This window comes from Monopterus albus, unplaced genomic scaffold (assembly GCF_001952655.1).
Source record: "Monopterus albus unplaced genomic scaffold, M_albus_1.0 scaffold452.1, whole genome shotgun sequence".
Classification (NCBI taxonomy): Eukaryota; Metazoa; Chordata; class Actinopteri; order Synbranchiformes; family Synbranchidae; genus Monopterus; species Monopterus albus.
The window spans coordinates 30,203-38,854 of NW_018128332.1; positions in this window are offsets into that span (position 1 = coordinate 30,203).

Here is an 8,652-nt window from a genome sequence, read left to right on the forward strand (position 1 = left end):
AGTTAGCCACGACCTGAAGGCTATTTTTAGTTTCAAGTCTGTTTTTTTTAAGCTATGTGTGTAAAATGATCCACAGAATCCACCAAAACAATATATATTATATATATATATATTATATATATTATTATAAGGACCTGAATGAATCTTAGAAGGGTCTTTAGTCAACACTTCGGTGTTATAGCGCAAGCATGGAACAATTTATATGTTTGATAGATTGCCTGGGGCAGCTTTCACTCGTACACCATTTATTGCTAGACTGTTTCTTTGCTTTAACTCATCAGTGGGACTGTGACAGTGTCCTCATTAAATGCTACATTTTCTTAAGTTTGTTGGGTTTTGTTGTGACCTTAAAGTGAATGGAGAGGTACATTAGTTACAGTAATACTTTGTTTTCATTGTGATGTGTTGGCCCAGTTAGCTTCACAAGTCACAAAAAGTTATTTAAAAAATGTAACAACTAGGAACAACCTGAGTACTGGAAATAGCTTATAGCTAGACTAATAGATAATTCAGTGAAAACAAGTAAAAAAAAATGCAGCCATCTCACAAATTTTCACTTTGTTATGTGTAGCAAGAAAGAAATATTGCTACATAGGTTTAAATACTCATATTTTTTATGAAGTTCAAGAGATTTATTTACCATTTACACAAATACAGGCCGTACAGGAATAGGAATATGTTGTGCATATCTCTGAGTCTGCATACAAAAAAGTGCAATGTAAATAGAGTGCAGGAGATAAAAGCAAAGAAAAATGTACACAACTACGCTATCTACAGCTTTTACTAATATATTTAAAAATCAGATTTGTCACTAAGTTTGCTTTTCCTGACAAACACACAAATAATTTAAAAGTAGTTTATTCTGCAAGTCGTCTTACAACAAACTATACACCTGCATCAATCTCATCCACTGCTGTCTGCATTCTCATGCCGATTTTCCATTTATTTTTCCTGCTCCACCACAGGTTGATTCTCCAACTAATGATGAACATGGTACAAGACTGAATTGCAGAAAAATGGGCAGTAATTCAAGAGGGTTGTACATTTTCTACACTGTGACTTTTAAGATAAGCACACTGGGCATCACCTGCTATCATGATCTCCAGCTCAGCCGAGGAGAAGTCTGTTGGGTCCGTTAGGAACATGTTGACATCTCCCACCATGCACTGCTCCTCTTCTATACTGGGATCTCCCCATCGCTGCTTATTTAAGATGAGGAATGTGCACTCTGGCAAAAAATATAAAATCAAATTAAACAGGTTTTCTTTAAGTAAAAGTTGAATGATTTTACTAGTGCATGACCTCAGAAAGAATGATGTCTTATTTTCATATCATATCCAATGATTACCAGTTATTAATAAACACTTTAACCTAACAAATCTGATGGATGATGGTACAAATGTCTGGAAGGAATGGTTTGGAAGCCATAAGGACAGAACTTGAAAGCAGTGTTGACCTCGTAAAGCAAATGTCACTGAATCATTTTTCACTTTATCCTATAATAAGTTGTATTAAATAAGCTTCTGTTATTTGGACAATGTGTTAGCTTATTTATGTACGCATTGTAAAAATGTTAAAAACTTGTTACTCTAACTTAGAATAAGTTAACAAAAGTAAAAGACGTTCTCTCAGATTCATCTTTCCAGCCACTGCTATATGATCAGTTCAACCAAAGGTTTTTTCTTTCTGTTTTATTTAGTTAGTTTTCAGAGAAATAAAGGTGTCCAGTTATTCACATGAAAAAATCTAAGGCTAAAGGCCAAGTCTGACAAGCCTTCAGATTTATAACAACTACTTTAGAGGATGAATAACAGCATGTTCTGTGTGTACATTTACTGCAGAAGAAGTCTTACTGTCATCATCTTCCCTCCAGCTCCCCTTCATGTCATACTCCTGTTCCAGGTTCGGTGGCTCTGAGGCGGTCAGATGCTACAGCTCAGGACGCTTCATCCGTTCATGACACCTGAAGAGTGTAAACAGGTGGATAAGAGACAGGGGCTGCAGGTTTCTACAGCTTTAACTTGATCATGTATCCAGATGCCAAAGGACTGGAGCTGGTTCTGCTGTGCCAGTTAAAGAGACTTCAAACTGTCAAAGGATCAAAAGCTTGTATTGACAGCTGGGTCAGATGTGTCACCTGTCCTAAGTTATTTCTCCGCCCTGTGTCAGCCTGGACAAAAAGCTTTCAGATGCTCCAAGACAAATGAGACCGATACGATCAAAAGCTCCAGAAAAACTACTAAATGGAACTTGTGATGAGATTGTTTTCTCAACATTATTATTAGTTGCAGACTTATTTAGAAGTCGAAATAAAGCCCATCTGCCATGTTTAAGCATTGATAGTAAAGAAATGACATTCAAACACTCATCACTAAAGATATCAGCAGAGGGAAATAAAAAAGCAAAGTGACAGGCTTCGTGTGTGTAACAACACTAATCAGGTGTTAATGGTAACGTTACCTGGGCACGTGGTTCACATTGTAAGGAACCAACCCAACTTTGTGTCTCTCCAGTAGAGTGTTCTCGTTTATCTTCATGGTGCTAAAACAGACACAAACACCACCAGGACCGATAACAATAAACTGAATTCAACCCTTGTACATCTCATCAATATATTACAACAGTTTGATACCGAATCACAAGATGAGACCCTCTGGTGTACATGAAGGGACTGGAGGCTCTGGGAGAAAGATATGTGAATATCACTGTGTCAGTGTTTCAAATCTTATCTGCAGAAATATCAGGGGGTGCCCCACCCCCCCAACAGCACCCTTCTATATAGCGCCAGATCACAACATGGAAAAAAGCCAGTAACTGACCAAAACATCATGACTCCGTGGCTAAGTGAAACCAGCACATGGCAACATAGAGAAAGGTACCTGTAATTACTGGTGTCATGGGGAGGGTTCCTGACTTGTCCAGTTAATGTGTGAGCACTTGAGAGTGCGAAAGGGTGAATGGCCAAGTATTGTGAACATAAAGCACAGAAATGAGCTATACAAGTATAAGATGAACACATATTATTTAGAGAACTCAGCTTTCTTCGTCACCTTTCTCCGTGTTGCCACCGTGTTGGTTTCAGGAGGCTCCATATTTCAGGCTTCATTTAGCCATGGACTCATGATGTTTTGATTAATAACTGACTGGCTTCTCGTGTGAATCCTGAAACCAGCAAGCTGGAGACACACACATATATATTGTCTAGTTTGGGCTACTGTTGGCCTAACTAATAAACTTAAAAGTGTACATTTAACAACAGACCCCACAGAAATAATCAGCCTCAGTGATTTGAGTAGACATGGTAAAATATAGGAAAGATAAACTCAGAAAATGAATGTAATTATTCCAGTCATCCACTAGAGTGCAATCAAAGTCAGGGATTGGCTAGATATTCATATTTAAGAAGTGCTGATTACTGCTGCCTCCATTCTCTTTAGTATACAAGTACGCCTGAAGCTAATATTTAAACTTGGGTGCTTTAGACTGTTAGTACTGTAAGTCAGAAACAGACTAAGGATGAATATATACAGTATTACTGCAGCGTCAACAATGACCACACATACACAGTATGACATTGTGGACACCAAGGACAATCATGTATTTGAAGTGTCAAACAATCATCTTAACTTTTGAGAAGATGTGTTTCATCACTTTGAGGAGAGAACCAGGATGTTGCCAGTGTAGGATTAAGGAAAAGTAATAATCCTGTTGAAACACACAGTACAGCACCATGTGGAGGTGAGTTTGCCTCAGATCCTTCACAGCAAGATGTCTCTTGCCCCACACAAACACTATGGTGTATTGCAGTTTTCCTCCAATTATAAATGCACACACTATGCCAAAACAGACAGATCCTGATGGCCCTGTATGAATAAGTATTCGGCTGCCAGCTCATTTGGTTATGTCCCCGCCTATGGGCGAAGCAGGCTTGGTTCTGGCCGCTTGCTGACTTGCCCCATCAGTTCATGCTGTAGGCGTAGGAACCAGGAGTGAGAAGAGGATTGAAAACAACTTCAGCAAAGGTGGCTGGAGCAATTTGAAGCAAGAAGCACCATGTTTATCTATTCAGGTTTTGTCAGCATTGCTAAATGTTATGTCTGTGAATGCCAACCTGATCGGTCCTATGGTTGTGATTGTGCTGTGTTTGGGCCACCAACAATAGCCAGAAAGAGTAAAGGAATAGTACAACATTTTGGAAAGTGAAATGGTAACTTTCCAATAAAACGTTCCTTGCTGAGAATTCAACGAGGAGACCAATATCACTGTCATAGAATCACTGAGCACTAAATATGGAGCTCCAATCAGGACCTGGCTATCTTAGTTTGTTTTTTTGTTTTTTTTACCTTATTCCATTTCATCACAGCCAGGCTTACTGTCTCCCCTACTTTCCCCTCTTGGGGTTAAGCTAAGCTAACCAATTAACATTTAGCAGCCAGTTAGTGTAGCTTAGCATGAAGACTACACAAACTTTTACAGACTAAGATTAATTAAGGTCGAGTAATCTTAATTATAGTTAATTAATCTTGATTAATTAAGTCTACACACTACGTAAATTATGGTTTAGTACAAATCAAGGCAAACTCCTGTTACCAGCACTTCTAAAGCTAATGAATAGACAAGATAAATTTTGTTTTGTACAAAAAAAAAAAACAGAGTTTAAAACCATTTGTGGTTCACGATGAAGGCATTATGTGCAGGACTTTCTTGGCTGGGACATAATGTCTTCAGTTACTGAGCTTTTGAGGTTACCTTTGTTCCGAGCAAGTCTAGGGGTGAATCTCATTTCCATTAATTGCATCCAGGTTTTCCTCACTTTTATTTTTTCCTTAGTCCCACTCACATAAGACACAAGGAGAAAGAATCAAGGAAACACATTCTTACAGACATGAGACATCCTTTCCTCTGATCCTTCATCTAAAGCCTCCAGTCACCAACTGATTTCCAATAAAGGGATGAGTCGGTCCATAAAAGACTTTGGTGAAGTTTACTCTCATGTATCCTCACTCACGGCTCCTCCAGCCAGCCTCCTTATTCTTTAATCCATGGTCCTCAGAACAGAAGTAAGGGTCCATCCCAAGTCCCTTATAAGCACTGTTGTTCCCTCACTTGTGTCTTATCTCTCCTTGCATCTTAGTCTCACCCATGTAAAATGCCAGTAAAATGTGAGGAGAGAGGACTCGAGGAAACACGTTATTAACGACATGAGACATCCTTTCTTCAGAAGCATCCAAATATTAACTGATTTCTGATGAAGGGGCATGTCAGTTAACAGAAAACTTCCACGATAATGGTTTCGTGTATCCTTGGTCATGGCTCCTTCACCACCATCCTCAGTCCTCGGTGATCAGAGCTGATATAAAAGACTCAGAGTGTCCTACATCCTCAGTTGACCAGAATGAACGATATTTTAAGAGACATTAGATGTACCCTAAGAGTTTTGTACCGCTTAAATGTCATTCTTTTTTGTTTTACAAAGATTCAATTTTGTTTGAATCTTTGTAAAAATGGTTGATAATGAGAAATACTGCACAATAGTCTTTATGAAGATAAACATTCAGCGGCCTACAGTGGTGATATCACACCTGGAGTGGGGAGCTTGTTGAATGTGTCTAAAAAAATTATCTCTGCCTTGTCCTCACGACCACAGGTTTCACTCCTTTTACATAGGTTTTTCAATGAGTGGTTGACACAGTCATGCTCTTTCAGACAGTATAAATACGGAAGCAAACAGATTCCCAGAAGATGCACAGTGAGCTGCAGAGTGGCATGATTGACTCTTGTGTGCACAGTATTAAAAGGTGGTCGTAATGTTATGGCTGATTAGTGTAAAACCGACCAAATGGCAGTGACCCAAATGTTCACTACTTCAAGGTACAGCAAGCTAATCATCAGGGGCTTTAAGGACTAATGTCAGCCATCTGACCTTCTGGAGCTGTGTGGTTTAACACATGGACTCGGAGTGATGTTTGACTATGATTTGAAATTTGACAAACAGATCAACTCAAGTCAAGCTTTTTCCAACTAATATTATCGAGTAAAAGGAAATAATTTCTTTCCTTCAATGACTTTGAAATTGCAATTCATGCTTTTGTCAGCTCTAGGCTTGACTATTGCAATTCAGTGTACGCTTGAGTCAGCCACTCGCTGCTCGCATGTCTCCAGATGGTCCAAAATGCTGCTGCTAGTCACGTGACAAGTATATGTAAAGTATATGTCATGTAGCCAATACATGGCTTCTCTTCACTGCCTTCCAATCTGTTTTAAAATTGATTTTAAGTTGTTGATTTTAGTTTTTAAGGTTTTAAATGGTCCTCTGTACCTCAATGATCTGATAGGATGGCACTAGTCAGCAAGATCTTTTAAGTTATCAAATCAGTTTTTACTTGAGGTACCAAGGTCTAGGTACAAATGCAGGGGTGCTCGTGTTTTCATCTTTGTGGCCCCTAAACTTTGGAACAGACTACCTCTTAATGTTAGATCCACTACAGACCTGACTGTTTTAAAATCTTTGCTTAATTTATTTGCCATGGCTCTTAACACTGATATTCTCAGTTGTTTGGTTTTATCTTACTTGTGTTTAATTTTCTTCTATTGCTTTTAATTATTATAAGGATCTAGTTTTATTTATTTTTGTTTTTAAAGTGCTATATAAGTAAATTTAGATTTGATTTTATTTGATGACCTCAGACAAAATGATCTGTAAAGTGATCTGTACTTTATCAAATTCACTGGTATTGGGCTTAGTTTTCCAATCTGTTGAGAAACGTCCCAACTTGCTCAGTCCTCAAATAACCTCTTTCCCAACCTCTTTCCCATGCTACTGGATAATTTTGTGTTTTTCAAGATTCCTGTTATTTGATTTCAGGGAATAAGCCATCATTTATGTAGCCCCGAGATGTATCCGTCCTCACTGAGTTTGACAGGAGTTTATTAATTCTTTCTAAGTATGAAATGTTTAACTGACAGGCTGAGACTGTGTGAGAGTCATGTGAGGTGAGCTGACTTCTTCCTGTCCTGGGAAAATGATTTTACTTTGGCTAACGCACACACCCCCAAAATCATTTAGTCCAGCTGTTAGGAGCTGAGACTAATGAAAAGTTTGAACATGTCAGCGATTTTTGCAGGTAGACCTTACAGACGCTGGGCAGGCTCAAGATAAACATGCTTTATTCATTTGCTTGTCATGCACATGCAAACACACACAGACATATACACCACATCATGCAAAAATCACCATGTCTGCATTGAGAACAACCAATCTCTGACACAGCACGTGTCCACTGTTATTACACTGGAAGACAGTCTAATAGCTCCCCTGTCCTCGAGTGAACTGTGGGGGAAACCAGTCCAGGTAGTTTACACAGAAAAGGAATGTATAAATGATAATAGCACCTTCATTCATTAAATGCTCTGTCAACACTCGTGCCCACTGTGGCGCACACCACCTGATCTTCAAAGTATTTTTTTAAGTAGTATTGTCCTCATCTCACCTCTGCTGGCCGGGAGTCAGATTTGAAAAGGGGTGTGTTCAAAGCCAGAGTTATTTTAGGTTGTGTATAAGAAGCCAAACTCATTAAAACACTTGAGTGTTGAGTGATAACTTGTTATAATGTGCCATTAAGGTTTGCTTATCAGTATATTGCTTGTATTAGCAACAGCCCGAGTCCATTTTTCTGGAATGTGTCTCAGCTTGAGAATGAGTCTATGTATTGCTGTAAATCTACAGTGCATGTGTTGATTAAGATAATCCGGTCAAGTTCATGGTTGTGTAGCAGCCTCCTGTATCACTGATCACAGATACTTTTGAGACAGGAAACAGCTTTTTGTTAATATTACAGTTATATGCAAGATATAAAAAGTGGAACCGTGGCACTGTATCTTTGCACTTAAATAACTGGACTTATTGCGTACTGGTTTTAGGTAGCCCAGTTTAGCCTTGTTACTACCAGTTTTACAAAGTGTAAAAGTTTTGAACTGAAAGTTGTCAACACTACAGTGTGAAAGGAGCAATAACATTATGTTCTTAAAAACTCCATGTACAGCTGTAATTCACCTGAGTTTTGTCACCAAACTGTCAAACATTAGGCATCAAACTGAGGAGCAAAACAATCAATTTCTGGTTGTTTCAGCAGAATTCTATATTACCATGTCAAACAAGCAAAAAATGGAAATAATGGAGCATAATTTGCCTGTTTTATTTCTTTATGATTTGTCAGCTGTATTATGAATGTGAAAGGGACAAGTTATAAAACAACATGCATTTTAAAAAAATCCTCATGAATAAATCTTTTACGTTGCACATATTCATGCGATTCCTGTGGGATACAATATGTTATACATATCACTAAATGTTTATTATTATTATTATTATTTTAAGAGCTTATTCTGTAGGGTAATATGGGCACAGTTGCAACAAGGGGCTGTTTTTCCTGTAGTCAGAAATGTGCTAGAGCCATGCAACTCATTTTGCACATGTCTAGTTAGCCCCTCACCCATAGCAGGAAAACAGCTGCTAAGTGTGAGCTCTCCTTTTGGACTTAACCCAAGAAAGATGTTTTAGGGGTATGAAAGTAATTTCTTTCATGATCATATTTCTTGTTATACTGTCCTGACAGTTTGCATTAAAAACAGATTTTATATTTTTTTAATCCT